Source organism: Mixophyes fleayi, chromosome 1 (assembly GCF_038048845.1).
Source record: "Mixophyes fleayi isolate aMixFle1 chromosome 1, aMixFle1.hap1, whole genome shotgun sequence".
In the NCBI taxonomy this organism is placed as follows: domain Eukaryota; kingdom Metazoa; phylum Chordata; class Amphibia; order Anura; family Limnodynastidae; genus Mixophyes; species Mixophyes fleayi.
In genome coordinates, this window is record NC_134402.1 from 344,073,179 (window position 1) to 344,090,325 (window position 17,147).

Below are 17,147 nucleotides of genomic sequence, written 5' to 3' on the forward strand. Positions count from 1 at the left end.
TTCACAGAGCTGCACATTAATAGGGATTTTAATTATTCAGTGTTCTCTTCCTCTTGTAAACTGCATAATTAGGTCTCTGCTCTACAAATCTGGCTGAAAGGTTCAGTGTCGCCAGGATATGTCTATATCTGATTAACTCCTTATGAGCCTATAGCTTTCAGGCCTTATTGACTGTGCAGATTGAGCATATTTAACTGAAATAGACTGAGCAACGTAGTACATCATAGTGTATATGTGAGTGTGCCACATTTGAGAGAGGATTGTGTGACGGGGTGCAATGGCAGAACTTTGGGAAGGGGAGTAGGTGTTTGTTGCTGTAGAGGATAGCATATGATAAAATGAGCACAACCATTCATATGCTGCCTTATACAGCAATTTAATTTGATCCCATTATCAAAGCATGTCTATCAATCCATATGAAAAACATTTATGGGGGAAAAGGTGGTATAAGCTCTTTAGCAGTTACTGCTTACTGGTATGAATATACTATATACTTATGCTTGGGGACACATACTGTATAATGGCCTTGGTTGCTTATTATATACTGGCACTTGTTGCAGTCTGCATACTGGAGGCATGTTGTAAACTTGCATTGGAGGGATATCGTATTTGGGGTATGACATAGTTACAAGAGGTTGGGCCTAAAAATGTGCAGCCCTACAAGTTGCACAACACTCTCTATCCTCTCTTTTGTGTTCCGGAATACTTGACTCCACTTTCAATCTATCTATCTGCAGTTGTACTTGGATACCTTTCTGGAAATTTTGCCACAGGATGTGTGGACTTACTGAACAGTTTCACTATGCAACTATTCACTTGGATTTCTATAAGCAAACATCTGACGACATCACATGGTAAGCAGTCGAGTTATTGTTTGAGTGGGACAGAGCCAATGTATTTGGCATTGTGTCAACTATATTGCATTGTTTTATCTAGCGCTGGTATTATTTATGAACAAATGAAAAACTGTTATTTATTATTAAAATAAACTGTATTATCAGCATTTATTCTTATACATAAGATAAACACATCAACAAACGAGAATGTGATAAGTTAACTGGTGTCATATCTAAGTATGAGAACAAAGTATTAGATAGTTTTAAAGAAAACTGGGAATGTATTTGCAGCTCATCAATAGAAAATTTAAGACACTGCAATATGAAAGTGGTTAACAAGTTTGCATCATGTCCACAGTCCATATAGGCATAATTATCAGGGCAATTTGTTCAAGGTATGAGCAGGAGGGCATCCCTGAGGTCTGGTTGGCATGGAAACTGCACCTTCTGTCTAATGATGGAACTGAGCACCATATTGGTCACATGACCAAGTGATTTAGATAAGTAGAGGGCAGACTCCTCCTGGTGGCAATCAAGTGATAGAGCAGACAGTTATCCCACACTGACAAAGTCTTTATAATAATTTCCCATACTGCGTTCCTTCATAGTAAGATAAATCAAATGTTTTTCTTTTCTTTTCTTTTTTACTTATAATGTTAATGAAGAGTATGGAGAGTAGCTTTAACACTTCCCAGTCTTACATATGATCTTTGAGTTTATAGCAATTGCTTGTGGGTAATATGCCATTTCATTTCCAGCCATGCCATTTCTGAATTGGTGTGAAAAATCTCTAAATTTTAGTACATTCTACAAAATGACAGCAGAAATCGGATTGTTGCTATAGGCAACATCTCCACTTTTTCAAACCAGCAGTTCAGTAACTATACCTCCAGATATTTTTCACACCAATTCAGAAATGGCATGGCTGGAAATGAAATGGCATATTACACACAAGCAATTGCTATAAACACAAAGATCATATGTGAGACTGGGAAGTGTTAAAGCTACTCTCCATACTCTTCATTAACATTATAAGTAAAAAAGAAAAGAAAAGAAAAACATTTGACATTTAGTAACTAAATAAATGACAGCTAGAATCTGATTGGTTGCTATAGGCAACATCTCCACATTTCAAACCTGCCGGAAACTTGCAGCTTGATAAATTTTACCCCCTGGTGTAGATCTGTCCTTTTCCTATCAATACATGACAGCAGAAATCGGATTGTTGCTATAGGCAACACAGTGGCCTAGTGGTTAGCACTTCTGCCTCACAGCACTGGGGTCATGAGTTCAATTCCCAACCATGGCCTTATCTGTGTGGAGTTTGTATGTTCTCCCTGTGTTTGCGTGGGTTTTCTCCGGGTGCTCCGGTTTCCTCCCACACTCCAAAAACATACTGGTAGGTTAATTGGCTGCTATCAAAATTGACCCTAGTCTCTCTGTCTGTCTCCCTCTCTGTCTGTCTGTGTCTGTGTGTGAGTGTGTGTCTATATTAGGGAATTTAGACTGTAAGCTCCAATGGGGCAGGGACTGATGTGAATGAGTTCTCTGTACTGCCGCAGCGCTGCGGAATTAGTGGCGCTATATAAATAAATGATGATGATGATGATGATGATACATGCATAATGCCAGATACATTATGAAAACATTTAAAAGTATTGCTATTGGTCCAGAAATACAGTTTACAGAACCTGTTGAGTGGACATACCTCCCAACTCCTGCAAGTCAGGACAACTATCAAGACAGTCTTTTCAAAAAGATGCATTATTAAGAGTGCGTTTTGCTAGGCTTATGGACTCATGGCTCAGACCAGACGGACTTTCTGTCTCATAATTTTGCACCTCATTTCCAGCTAAGCTTCGAGCAATGTAACAAAAAGCTGCATTTACAACAAATTGACATATGTAATAAAGACAGTACCCAAGTCCTCTTAGTCACATGATTCATTTCAGCCTTTACTGAACCTAAATCAACTAGTATTTTAGGAGACATACAGAAGAGTTTACTTTATCATAAGTGATGGAACACAGTACTTTGAGATGAAATTTACACTTTTGTACAATGCGCCTGTGGCGATTTGTCTCCATCTCACTATACTGAGCTGGACTTCTAGTTCATGGAGCTGCATTGGAATTTCTGTTAGTCACAAAAGAGCAAAAAACAGGTTGAAACTCATTATGTGGGTTAATTGAAAGAGTGCACGCATGCATGTATTTATCATCACAGAATGTAGCACTTCAGAGAATAAAGAATTCCTAAAAGAAAATTGGAAAAACAGAATGCAAAATATATAAGACACCAGAGGTGGCAGGTTTGCAAAAAGTTTAATAACAAAAAGAATGAAACTGACAGCCCACATATCCCTAAAGGGATTAACATAACTCATAGCAAGTTAGATATATGAACTTATGTTCATAATGAGGTGTGTTTCGCCTTGAGCAGCACTGACTGCTCACAAGGTTTGCAGATGTAGTTCAAATAAAGATTGAATATAATACATGAAATATACACCTATAAATTCTACCAACACTATACCATGCAGTGTACAGTTCTTTGCTCACATCAAGTCAGCAGCAATGTTTTATGTCACGTACATGTTCCCTAGTAATGCTGGTGGCACACAGGTCGATCTGATGGACTAGTTTGGTTGTTTTGGACATATGTCTATCTTGGATGCGTGCCATAAAATGAGTGCAGGAAAGTCAGGTTTGCTGATGCTCCTTATTGCCGTGTGGGTTATCAGATAAACAGGAAACAGTAAGAGGCACTCTGTAAATCTGATCATGTGGCCTAGCCCCAAATAACCACCGCTACAAGTGTATATTTCCAACTTAAAGGGACTCTAACCCTATTTTTTATCTTTACTTTATCCGTGATCAAGTCTTCAGAATGGAACCCTAGAACCAGGCTGATGTTCTGTTATCGTTATGTGTTTGTCCCCAGATCTTAAGCTCTTCACAGTAAGGGAATATTCCGGAACTGATACTGACACTAGATGTATAGAAGACATTAATAAAGTGATACAGAACAGCAGGTACTCATACAGGCCGAGTCCTTTAGTCACAAAGCCTCCACAGAATGGTCAAAGTTATTTCTGGTGTCTGGGTGGGTAGATGTTGAAAAAGGTGTCTCTGTCCAAAAAACAAGCTCAAGGTAGGTGGCAATCCAGAGAATAAACAGAGTCCAGAGCAAGAGTCAGGGCAGGCAACCATCCAGAAAGTAACCAGAGTCCAAATCAATGGTCAGAGCGGGCTGCAATCAGGAGAGTAACCAGAGTCCAAAGCAAGAGTCAGGGCAGGCAACAATTCAAAAATGAATCAAAGCCGAAAGCAAGGGTCAGGGCATATAATGATCCAGAGTGTAACCTGAGCCCAAAGTAAGGTTCAGTGCAGACAACCATCCATAGAGCAACTAGAGTCCAAAGTAAGGGTCAGAATCAGAAAAAGGGCGAGATAAAAAAACAGTGACTCAATTGGCATTGCAGTGGCATTTCCTGCATTATAAATTGCTTGAAGCCAATCAGGAGGCTCTAAGCAAGTCAAACCCCCATAAGGTGATTAACTGCAGTGAAATCAATGATCGCACTGCACTGTCTATCCAGCTGCTTGGAGGTGACCATAGCAACCAACTAGTTGTGGAAAGAGGAGGATTGCAGTGAAGCATCTGTGCTTGTTATAGGACTTTATCTAATTTCTATAATGGTGCTAGTAAGTCTGTTTGCAGAGTTCTTCATTTAATGCAGTTCCAATATTTTCTTTATCTCCCCCATGTATCTTTTAGCTCATTCAACAGCTCTTCTGGCAACCTAACTGAGATGTGATAATACTCTCACATTGGGGGTGTGGTCTAATGGCAAGGGATAAAAGGGACATCATTAATATGGTGGATGATGCAATTGGGGTCGTGACCAATTCCAAAAACATGACTGAGCTCAAACAAAGACATTGGAGACACATCCCTCTCAGTTTTCTCTCAACCTAAACAGATATAACTTAAAACAACGTTTAGCATATACATTCCCCGGTGCTACACATTATTTTGGCGCAGAGATTTTCTGAGGTTAGTGTCCCATTAAGTCTTATCTAGAGGTATGTGCACTAGTGTATTTACTTCAACATTATTATGTGTTTTTGTTCTGAGGAATTTTCATTGGCAGAACCTTTGGATCGAAAACTGGTTAGAGAATAGGGAACAGAGAGTTGTGATAAATGGAACATTTTCTAATTGGTCAAAGGTCTTAAGTGGAGTTCCTCAAGGTTCCGTGCTGGGACCACTCCTTTTTAATATATTTATTAATGACCTTGGTGATGGTTTAGAGAGTAAAGTTTCTATTTTTGCAGATGACACTAAACTCTGTAAGGTAATAAAATCAGAGCAAGATGTAGCTTCTCTACAGAGGGACTTAAATAAACTGGAGGATTGGGCGGCTAAATGGAATATGAGGTTTAACACAGATAAATGTAAGGTTATGCATTCAGGGATCAAAAACAAGAACGCAATCTATAAATTAAATGGAATTAATTTGGGAGAATCTATAATGGAAAAAGATTTGGGAGTGCTCGTAGACAGTAGACTTAGCAATAGTGCTCAATGTCAAGCAGCAGCTGCAAGGGCAAACAAAGTATTGGCATGCATAAAAAGGGGCATAGATGCAAGGGAAGACAGTGTAATTTTGCCACTGTATAAATCATTGGTAAGACCTCATCTTGAATATGCAGTACAGTTCTGGGCACCACTCTATAAAAAAGATATTTTGGAACTAGAAAGGGTTCAGAGAAGGGCGACAAAATTGATAAAGGGTATGGAGTCATTAAGTTATGAGGAAAGGTTAGCCAGTTTAGGCATGTTTACTTTAGAAAAGAGGCGCCTAAGGGGAGATATGATTACTATGTACAAATACATTAAGGGTCAATACAGAGAGCTTTCATGGGAACTTTTTACCCCAAGGACCATACACAGGACTCGTGGTCATCCCCTAAGGTTAGAGGAGAGGAAATTTCACAACCAGCAAAGGAAGGGGTTCTTTACAGTAAGGGCAGTCAAGATATGGAATTCATTGCCAGGGAAGGTTGTGATGGCAGATTCAATAGATATGTTTAAGAAAGGGTTAGACAAATTTTTAGCGGAAAGGTGTATCCAGGGATACAACCGTTAATTTAAAATAAAGGATAGTAGTGGATATAGGGTAAAAATTGGATTGCACTATTGAGTCTGGGGGGATTTTCAAAATTGAAACAGATGGGCGGTTGCTTTCTCTGGATTAATTTCAAATATAAGTGCAGGATCGCAGGAGATCCAAAATAGGTTGAACTTGATGGACTGGTGTCTTTTTTCAACCTCATCAACTATGTTACTATGTTACTATGTTACTATGTTACTATGTAAGATGTGATCAGGGCCATCTCTTCCATTGGGCACAACAGTCTTATGCAGGTATACTGAGCAGTATTCTTCATATACATGTATGCAAGTTGAAGGTTTCTAGCACACTGCACCTCCGTGCAGTAACGTTATGGGACAGGCTGCGCTATGTTTTGAGCCTCAGGTCACTCCTACAACTAATCACCCCAAACAATTGCTAATGCTGCGCCTTCTTTCTACACGCAGAACACAGACGAGGCATCATTTCCGGTTCGCCCATGCTCAGTAGCGCTATGTGGACGGCCGCGCCACTGCCCCGCTTTCTGTAACACTAGACTATCAAGCGTATAGCAGACAGAGCATAGTGCTCCTTACTAACATCCTCCTCCCTCGCCCAGTGGTGTCTCTGACCACAAGAAAAAACATAGAACGTTATCAAAACAATTTTCAAACCGTTTATCAAACAATTTTCCCTGTAACCAGAAAACATGGGGTTAATAAACAAAACAAGCAAATGGAGAAACATATAAACATTAATCAATCAAGTATATTCCAGTCCACATTTTTGCAGGAACACGTTCAGCAAGAGTGATGTCAGGCCCTTCATTAATATATATATATATGCAGCATTCTCTTCGCTTGCTACATAACTTACACATTAGACTTTTACTCTACTAAGTCATGTATGAAGTGATGTCTTATAGCAATGTGTTTGGACCATCCATTGTCCTTTGTACTAGAAGACAAGTCAATCGCTCCTTGGTTATCACACTCAATGTTGTTGGTCTCAGTCTGACAAAGAAAAGTAAGCTTGCACAAACTCTTTTTTGTGACTGCCATATACCCCACCTCATTGTTGGATAGGGTAACAATGGGTTGCTTTTTGCCTGCCAAGCTGATGGCTGCACCTGCTAAGACAAGCGGATATTATGTGTAGGAACAAAGGTCATCCTCATCTGATTCCCAACCGGCATCACAGAAAGTCTCTAAAGATGAATTTTTAAACTTTGTATATGCCAACTTTAAGGAACTTATACCTTTCAGTTAACTTAGAATTCCTTTGATTGGGATCCAGTGTTGCTTCCCAGGGTTGATTGAAAACTGGCTCACACGGCTCACAGCATGTGTGCTATCAGGGCGAGTCCCAATACATGCAAACATTAAGCTCCTAGTGACACTTTGATAATAGGCTTGTTTGATTTCCTGTATTTCTTTGCTGCTTGTTGGTGACATGGCTTTTACCATTTTTATGCTTTTATCACTAGGAGTACTCACTGGCTTCACATCAACCATTCCATACTTGGTAAGTAGTGCCTCAATGTATGTCTGTTGATCAATTGTAACAGTCCCTGTTTTCAGATTTTGCAAAATCCTCATGCCTAACAAACGATTTGCATAGCCTAGATCTTTTTTTAAAATTTTATTTACTCTTTATTTTGAATACAGAAAGCAAAACAGTGGGACTGTGGCATACACAGAAGAGTACTACAGCCTATCTAGGTCCAGGAAGAATAGTGAGATCACAATAAAATAACAGGCGGAGTGCAACAGACACTAACAGTTGACCAACTTTTCACATTAAAAGAAAGCTGAAACATCAAAATCAACCAAAATAGATTTAGAGACAAGGAAGAGAGGAAAAAGAATGGTGGGGAGGGAGCAAAATAGAACCGTGTGAGAAACCACTGATCAAACAAGAAGTAGAAGGGCTGAGATAAAGATGGGGAGGCAACTAGGGAAGGCTACTGTTCACCCCCCATGGGACATCATGGGAGACTGGAGCACAGGGATGGAGGGAGACGGGAGTCTGTGGTCAGAGAACAGCCAAGGGGTCCAGGCCTTATTGATGTCATACCCCCTATTGTGAAGTTAGTTGGTTATCTACTCCATGGCTATGACATGGGGGATCTGGTGAGTGCAGAGAGAGACAGTGGGAAAGAGTGTTTCCAGGTCAGAGCTATTAGGGTTTTAGCAGCCACCAGAATGTGCACAGTCAGCTTCTGGAAAATTTATCAAGATACTGGGGGTAACAGAGCAAGAATACCAAGGGATCCTTCGCCACTGGAGCCTTGAGAGTTAAGAATACCAGGAACTCCCAGAAATGAACAACAACGGGCAGGTCCACCAGAACATAGTGCCCCTGTGACCATAACCCTGCCAACAGTAAGGACAAGAGGAAGGATAAATACTATAGAGTCTCTGGTGAGTGTAATAACAACAATGATAAAATTTGAATGAGGTCTTTTTTATTTCAGTCGATATGGAGGTCTTGGCTATCCCCAGTCTTATGTCTGTCCACGCCTTCTTATCTGGGGGGGGAACCAAGATCTTTTTCCCATTTAGCTTCATGAGATATCCGAGAGGGAAGCTCAGCGCTGAGAAAGATAGTGTACAGTTGAGATATAATGACTTTAGCTAAAGGGTGCTGTTTGCAAATTATTTCAAAAGGGGTAAATACTAGGGGGTATATTTACTAAACTGTGGGTTTAAAAACTTAGAAATGTTGCCTATAACAACCAATCAGATTCTAGTTTTCATTTATTAAGTACGTTTTACAAAATGACAGCTAGAATCTGATTGGTTGCTATAGGCAACATCTTCACTTTTTCCAACCCACAGTTTAGTAAATATACCCCCAGAAGTGCATGTGTCAGGGGCAGGGAGCGAAGGAAATGGCAGTTTTGAAAAAAATGCAAAGGGGTTAACTATCTCAGATAGGGGCTTCTGTTGAAGTTCTGCCAGGGACAACCAGTTACTGTGGATGGAAAATCTAGAGGGAATTTAAAACCTATTTGGATCCAGCTACAGTACCTCATAGCAGATGATCCAGGGGGGAACTAGGGGCTATGCCAAATGGGGGTTAAAGGAGATATCGCTGAAGTGAATTTGAAGAAATGAATGTCCAAGAGTTTAGTATCCACTTTGAGAGTAGGGAGCAGTTTGGTAGTAGGGGGGTCTGTGTGCAAGGGGTATATATCCAGAGACAACACTGTAGTCCTGAAGAACATTGTAGATGTTGGGAAGGGAGATCGTCAGATGGAACAGTAAAAGCAAGATATCATCTGCAAAAAGAGAAATCTTAGAATTAGTACTACCCACCCACACTCTCTGTATGTCTGGGTTGAATCTAATCTGAGAAGCTAGTGTTTGAGCACTAGGGCAAATGTCAGTTGGGATAGGGGACAACTCTGTTGTGTACCATTACTGATGGTGACCAGGTTAAAGGGTGTACCATTAATCAGGACCTTGGAAGAGGGGCGATTATTCAAGTAAAGAAGATCAGTGGCCTGTCTGTTATCATCCCTCGCCTGGCGTCCTGGTACAAAGCCTACCTTTTCATAATTAATCAGCGAGAGGAGAAAATCATTCAGACAGTTTTTCAAGATTTTAACATAAAAATTGATGTCTAGATTTAGCAGGGAGATGGGACAAGAACTAGCACAATTAAGCAGGTTTTTGCCCCCCTTAAGGATCACTACAATCCTGGCTTCCAACATTTCAGAGGGGAAGAGGTTACCAGTGGCGCACGTGCACGTTACAATCCTGCGTGCGCCCCTGGTTACCACGAATGACGCTATTATATAGGGAGTGCAGGTGGGGAGCAAGCATACAAGAGAATTTCTTATAGTACACAGCCAGGAAACTATCAGGACCAACAGACTTACTGAACTTCTGCGCTTGATAGGTGTGCTCTATTTCTTCGATGGAAATTTTGGCATTTAGGTGTGTAAGAGCACTAGGGGATAATCTAGGGAGTCTGGATTTAGCACGAAAATCAGAAATCAATTTGGCCAGTAAATTATAAAAACAAGTGTAATCATTTTGAAATGCAGCTCTGATAGCCACAGTGTTTTGGATCAATTGATTAAGGGAATCACAAATCGAAATAATGTTTTTGTGGGTCCTGGCCATGCGGAGTCGTGAAGCAACAATTTTGTCCACCTTGACCCCCTTCTTGTAGAAGGTTTGCCAGAGCCAGTTGAGGTATTTAGCCACCTGCGTAGAGAGAAGACAGTTAAATTTGGACTTGGTGGTACGAAGAGCTCCAGAGTAGTAGGGTCAGAAGACGATTTGTGTCTAGTTTCTGACTGTTGGACTTTGATGGAAAACTTGTTGGTTTTAGTGATATATTCTCCTTTTCATTCTATAGGCCATCCTAAGCAGGCGCCCCTGCAGGAACACAGAGGGTGGATTTGGAGATTTCTGAGTGATGGGCCTAGATTTTTTTAATCTGAATCTCAGTTTCAACAGATGCTTTACACTGGTAATGTGTCTCTCTTAGCCTGCTAACAACGTATAGTATACTAATATGATGAAAAAATGTTCTTCTATAGTTTTACAATACAAAAATTGATCAGTCTCTGACCTAATAAAGTCAGGTAACCAGAAAAAAGCTCACATGAAAAAAGCCCACAGGAAAATTGCTCACAGATAAAGCCCCACAGGCATAAATGGCTGTGAAAAGAAGAAAAATGCTCACACAGAAAAATACCCACTTATAGTAATTATATATTACTATACAAGTATATGAGTTCATTGCTATGCAATAGTGGCCTGTGTATGCAGAGGGCTTGAGTGTAAATGTTTGTAAGGTAAATACAGGAAATTGTGAACAGATTTTTTTTATCAACAAACTCTAATGAGAGCGGAAAAAATAGAAACAATAATTATTTAATAATACATTTTTTAACCCGTAATGAAAGAGGAGCCCCAAAGAAAGAACCGACATTAAATAACAAATGTTATAAATAATAAATCAGTTAAAATTCTTTATTGCAAATTTTTTCTTCTTAAGTAATGTAGTTGATCTTCCACCTGCTCATATTGCTGCACAGAAGTGGCAACCATGTCATGGAGTGCCTCATATTTCCTCTTTTTCACCTCTAGGCAACCTGTCTGTGCAGAAATGTCAAAATTTATGGTTTTTGGATTGGGAAAATTACTGTGTGTCCTGTGATAAAGAAGACTTCTTGGGAGAGAAGATTGTCTGGTTATATGGGCCAATATATCATTATTTAACCCTGACTACACCTGTCTCATCACATTGCTTGGAGTGGCACTTGCTGCTCTCATGTCTTGCCTCATTGGCAACATTTGCTGCTGCTTTTTGAGGACAAGAGTCATGACAATGTTCTGTTGGTTCTTGAACTATGTTGCCTTATTTTGTTTTTATAATTGAATGGTTCGTTACAGAGCGATTTTGTCTGCATCTCCAAGTCACCATTACATTGATAGTGCGAAATGCAAGATAATCAAACCCCAAATAAATCATAACTTTGTGGTTTTTCTGGCTTCCTGATAATTCCATTGTTTGCACTATGAAGGAGCCCTGTGTGAGTGTGAGGATATAGGGTTTGCAGATCACTCAGACACAGATTTATCTTTAGAAATCACAAAGGTTTAGTTAGCCAGGAGGTTAGTACACAGCACGGCATGTTGAACAGTAGTAAATGCCAACAAGAACAGCAATGAGTTATGAGCCACTGTAGGTGACCAGGAACGTAACAAAACTTTACAGTTGCAGCTAGCTTACAATAGGCTACTTTAAACATATTAAAACAAACATTTAAACAAAGAAGCCTCTGACCTACAATAATTTCTCTTAACAATTCCTCTTAACTATATATATCCTCACAAAATTTGTATTATTTTCTAAGAATCAATGAGATGGAAACCTCTGGTATTTAAAAGAGAATTTAAGCCCGCTTCATACACAGGCCAGGTTTGTATAGCAATAAATTAATATACTTAATTAATTACTATATATGGGTATTTTTTCGTGTCTGCATTTTTCTGTGTGAGTGTTTTTCCATGCGGGAATATTTCTGTGTAAGGTTGTTTCCATGTGGGTATTTTTCTGTCTGAGCATTTTTCTTGTGGCTATTTATGGCACTGGGGTTTTATCCGGGAGCAATTTTCCTGCGGGTTTTTTGTAAGCTTTTTTCATAGAACCATAAAGCCCATCTCTAGCAGCACAGAATCCAGTTTGACATTCTAGCAATAACCTCTTTGCTTTAGGCTGTATAGTGAGTTATTCAGCAGGCAGACTTTTCCCTCTTGGAACACACCATCATTATGGTGTTCAGGTAGGTCACCATCATTGGTGGTTCGTAATATAAATCTCCACAACTAAACCTCCATTTAGGAATGCTGAGTTAATATCAAGCTGGTACAGTAATAAATAATGGATTGTAGAAATGGCAATGTCTAACCTCAAGGTTCTGTATCTCGTAGCAGGCGAGAATTTCTCTCCATATTCGATCCTGGATCTTTGGATGTATCCCATGGTAACAAGGTGGGCTTTATAGCGTGCAAAGGTTCCAACCGCATTTACCTTTACAGAAGACCCACTTGTTCTTCATCAGTTTACAGTTACTTGTCCTGTCAACTACAGAGCTGTCAACTCTGTATCTATTGCTGACTTTCACTCTTCTTAGTCGCTACTTGATTTTGCATCTTAAATGTTTTGCGGTTCACAGTAGGTTATGTTAGAAAATTCCTTGCAATATTTCCTGAGGGAAACTCCTCTGCTGCTCCTCACAGAATTCCTGCTTTCCGATTGGATGTCCACATTAACACCCTCAGCTTCAGACATGCTTTCCGCTGCCTGTATATCCAGTGTTACAAACTTTTGCTGTGGTTCTTGTTCCACCATTCCGCGAAGTGGCATTATTTTGTGAACTATCACATAGAGACATCTATTTGCAATGTCCCAGAGTCTGTATCCTTTACTCTCCTGGCAGTATTTAAGCATGATGCATTCCACTGACTTGGGATCCAGTTTCCGGCGCTTCTCTTTTGGTATATGCCTTATAGCCGAAGACACTGAGATGACTGACACTTGGCTATTTCCTGGACCATGCCTCCAGTGGTGTTTTGCCTTTCACAGCTACTGTGGGAGCACAGTTTTTTAGATATACTGCAATGGACACTGCTTCCGCCCAAGACCTTTTTCCAGGCCTGCGTCATTTAACATACATCTGTGCTCTTTCAACAATTGTACGGTTTGTTTGCTCACTCACACCATTTTGTTCTGGCGTGTAGGCGATTGTCATTTGATACTGTATGCCATATTTTCTCAGGAACACAACTAAAGTCCTGGTGTGATACTCTTCATCATTGTCGGATCTCAAGACTTTTAATTTCAGACCTCTCCACCAGGCTCTTGTATTCCGTAATTTTGTTGACAACTTCATTTTTGGCTTTAATGAAATATACATGTGTCATCCTTGTGGCATCATCAATGAGTGTCATGAAGTATGTGAGCACTAGAGCTAGCGGTACTTCAGCTCTAGTTGCTGACTTTAGAAAGGGACAACGCGTGTGCTTACCCTCAGCGGGTGAGGGCAGGGAGGCATCTCCCTGAGCTAAAATTTGACAGTCCTCCCCTGCTTACCTTTTATGCTGCTCTCACATGCCAGTCTCTCAGGGCTGCTCACAGTGATCCCTGTCACCATCCCATCAACAAGTTTCTGAATATTGTAATATCCCAGAGGACCCAGTCACTTATGCCATAGCTCCATGGATTGATTTGCATCAGAAGCCGCCATCGCACAACACTTTACGGTTTCTAGGACATCGGGTTACTGTCACAATTACACTCTCTCTTTCATTTTGCACCACAAATTTGTCCTCTGCGAAATGGACTTTGTAATCTTTTCTTTCCAGAATGCTTGTAGCGATAAGGTTGGTTCCCAAATCTGGTACAAACAGAGCGCCTTGGCTGTCTATGGTTCAATGCCAATGCTATTCAAAACATTCAATGCCAACTCGTTTGGTTTGACATACTTCTTCTGTGCACCACTTGAATCTCTCAGCATGCATTCAGATGCCTTGTGCCCCACTTTGTGACATACGAAGCATTTGTACTTGAGCTTTTTGGACTTGGTACCTTTGGTAAATAAACCAGAATGTTCAGCATTTGTCTTGACGGAAATTCGTTATTGGAACTGCAGCAGCTTGGCCCTCACGATTTCGTCAACAACTTGGTATCATTGGACTCCAAACTACATACAAAATTTTCAGAGCTGTCCACGTGTCTTGTGCTGACACTTTTCCATTGATGATGGAATACACATGCTGTTCTACACAGCCAAGCCTATGGTCCTCATGGCTCTATCCACTTCATCAGCATTTGGACTCTCTCCTGGATCAATTGTTACTTTCCACAACTTTTGCAGCTTTAGCTGCATTTCCATGGTGAATTTCTATGTTGCATAATTATCTGAGACTTTTAGTTTTGGAAAGTTGATGCTGGTCCCTGTGCTGTGCATTTTTCCTTGTACCAAATAAAGGACTTTCTGAAGAATCAGCTTACTTTTACTTATGTGTATCTCTGCTATCATTCTTTTGTTTAAACACGGAAGAAGCGACACTTCTGGTTGCGCATGTGTTACATGGACGGCGGCTTCACTGCCCCCATCCTGTCACACTAGACCACCAAGGATATTGGAGACAGAGTGTAGCACAACTAACTAACATATTTTTCCTTATATTAATAACAAGTTTCAAGAATGCTTTTTATAACAAAAAGGGTAAACCATGGAGAAGCTATTTCTTGTGTAACAAAGAAAATAAATGAAATAGAATTCAGTAGCAATACAAAATCAGTTTTGTAGCTGCCCACACTGCGTGATTGAAGCACATATGCGACAGTATCTGGACTAGCAAAAATAAAGACTCTGTGGAATATCAGTTGAGTTATCATGATATTTGAGTCTGATTAATGGATTACACAATTACTGGGATCATTTAAATGACTGTAGCATTGCCCAGGAGCTGTCTGCTCAATCACAGCTCTTTATCCCCTGATTAACTAATGCAGATTTATTCCCAGGCAACCTTGTATTACAGAAGATTAGTGAGCCTCAAATCCAAGCAAGACACTTTGCAAGTTATTTATCAAGTGAGACAAAAAGGGCACACAGAGCAAATGCTTGCTGGAAAATTTGCTTGCACTTGTCAGTGACAATTTAACAATGTTCTTCCCATCAATTTTCATACATCAGACCTTGCTTATGATATAAGACATCACAATACTAGTATTATTGCACTTCAGTCCTTAATGTGAGACAAGGTCAGCATGTTTCATTAGTTTCATTTGTGGTCATTGTTCTTAAATTATTTTACAGATAAAGGGACTTTGAAGCACTTTGTGTTGGCTTAAAAATTGTCAGCAGTAGATCTAAAATATTTAACCCTCCCTACAAAAACCACAAGGCACACACATACAAAAGGGCAGACTAAATGGACCTGGAGGATCTTTTATTGTGTCAAATTCTATATTTGGATGTTTATACTCCCCTTAGCAATGCATGAGCTAGTAACTAGATTCTAGTTACAAAGGCAAGAACATAATTTAGAGATGAGGGGGGGCCCAGCAATGTCTGTTGCCACTCCCCTCCAAGGCCCCTGCTCCCCCCAAGGCCCCTGCTCCACCCAAGGCCAATTTTCTATTCTCAAACAAGCAGAGTGGAGACCCTCTTCTGAGTCTTCACATGCTCAGAAGTGGCCCGGGAGGGTAGAGTGACGGCTCTTACCCAAATTTTGGTATGGGGTCAGGCGATGCAGTGAAGTAGAGGGTTTGCATATACTACGGCTTTAAAAACCACACTTTGGGCCTCAATGTCAATATCAATGCCCATATATTATAGAGCCAAATAATATAGCTAAAACAACCAAAGTGTTTTTGCAAAAGTCAAATGGCCAGGTCTTGTCAGCCACAGTAAGTGCAGTCAAATAATGATCACACACAGGCATATAATCTTCCACTCTCGTTGTACATTTGACAAATCCTAATCCAATGTTGATTGTCAGTTATTTTGGTCCAAATACAGACTGCAATTTGTAGCCTATGTTTAAAGCTACCTAAATGGCCAGCAGAATTGCAGCAGATATTGGCACCAAACATAAATTACTAATTTGATAATACCAAGTGTTGTGTCATTTTCGTGATGACCTACCACAATTGATAATTATCGCAAAAAACTAAAATTTTCAAATTAACAAATGCAAATATGCAGAGAAATAAGTTTTCTTTGCATAATAATGTCCATGTTTTGCTATGTATTGTCAGAGAGGTAATGTGAAAAAAACTATACTATTAGAAAATGCTTACTTTTAACATCTATTGAAGCTGCATTAAGACAGATTAATGAGTGGGTGACTTCTGCACTTGTGAAAAAAGGTTTAATTAAACAGTTGGTTAGATAAAGAATTCCAATATTTTATGTTTTTATAGCTTGGAAATTGCTTATTGCAGAGTTCTGATAATAGACATGGACTTTCTACCCAACATGCTCTTGAGAGTTTTAGGCTCTGCTAAACAAAAATGAAAGGAAGGATAAATCTGGGCTTCGTTCATGTATCATGTAAGCTGTAGCCAAAGATCAGAAAAACAGAAAGTTAACTCTTTACAATATCTTATAGGACAAAGTTATAAAACCAGCCTATACAATAAAGTTAAATGTTTAAATGTATGTTTGAAACAAGGTAATTATCTAACCTCTAGTGCGGCGGTTCCCAAAGTGTGCGCCGCGGCTCACAGGGGTGCCGCGGCGCTGTCACTGGGGTGCCGCAAGCCAGACATAAAAAAAAGAGAAGACAGAAACTTACCAATCCGCCGGGCGCCGGGACCCAGCAGCCTCCTCTCTCCCGCAGCAGCTTGTCACTGACGTCTATATTCAGTGACAGCTGCGGGAGAGAGGAGGCTGCTGGGTCCCGGCGCCACGCTGATTGGTAAGTTTCTGTCTTCTCTTTTTTTTATGTCTGGCGTGAGCCAGAGTGAAAAGGATGGTGGCACCGGAGGGGGACAGTGTGGCACCGGAGGGGGATAGCAGGCAGCAGAGGGGGACAGTGTGACAACGGAGAAGGACAGCGGGCAGCGGAGGGGGACAGTGTGGCAGCAGAGGGTGACAGTGGGCAGCAGAGGGGGACAGTGTGACAGTGGAG

At 40.3% G+C, this 17,147-nt stretch overlaps 1 long non-coding RNA gene across 1 annotated transcript in view; it reads left to right on the forward strand.

Annotated features, from left to right (window-relative positions):
* Nucleotides 1-582: 582 nt before the first annotated feature.
* Nucleotides 583-17,147, forward strand: part of LOC142108784 (uncharacterized) — a 218,098-nt gene continuing 201,533 nt past the window's right edge. The window contains exon 1 of the long non-coding RNA XR_012680227.1: nucleotides 583-854. This is a non-coding gene — a long non-coding RNA (uncharacterized LOC142108784). The remainder of the gene's footprint in view (nucleotides 855-17,147) is intronic.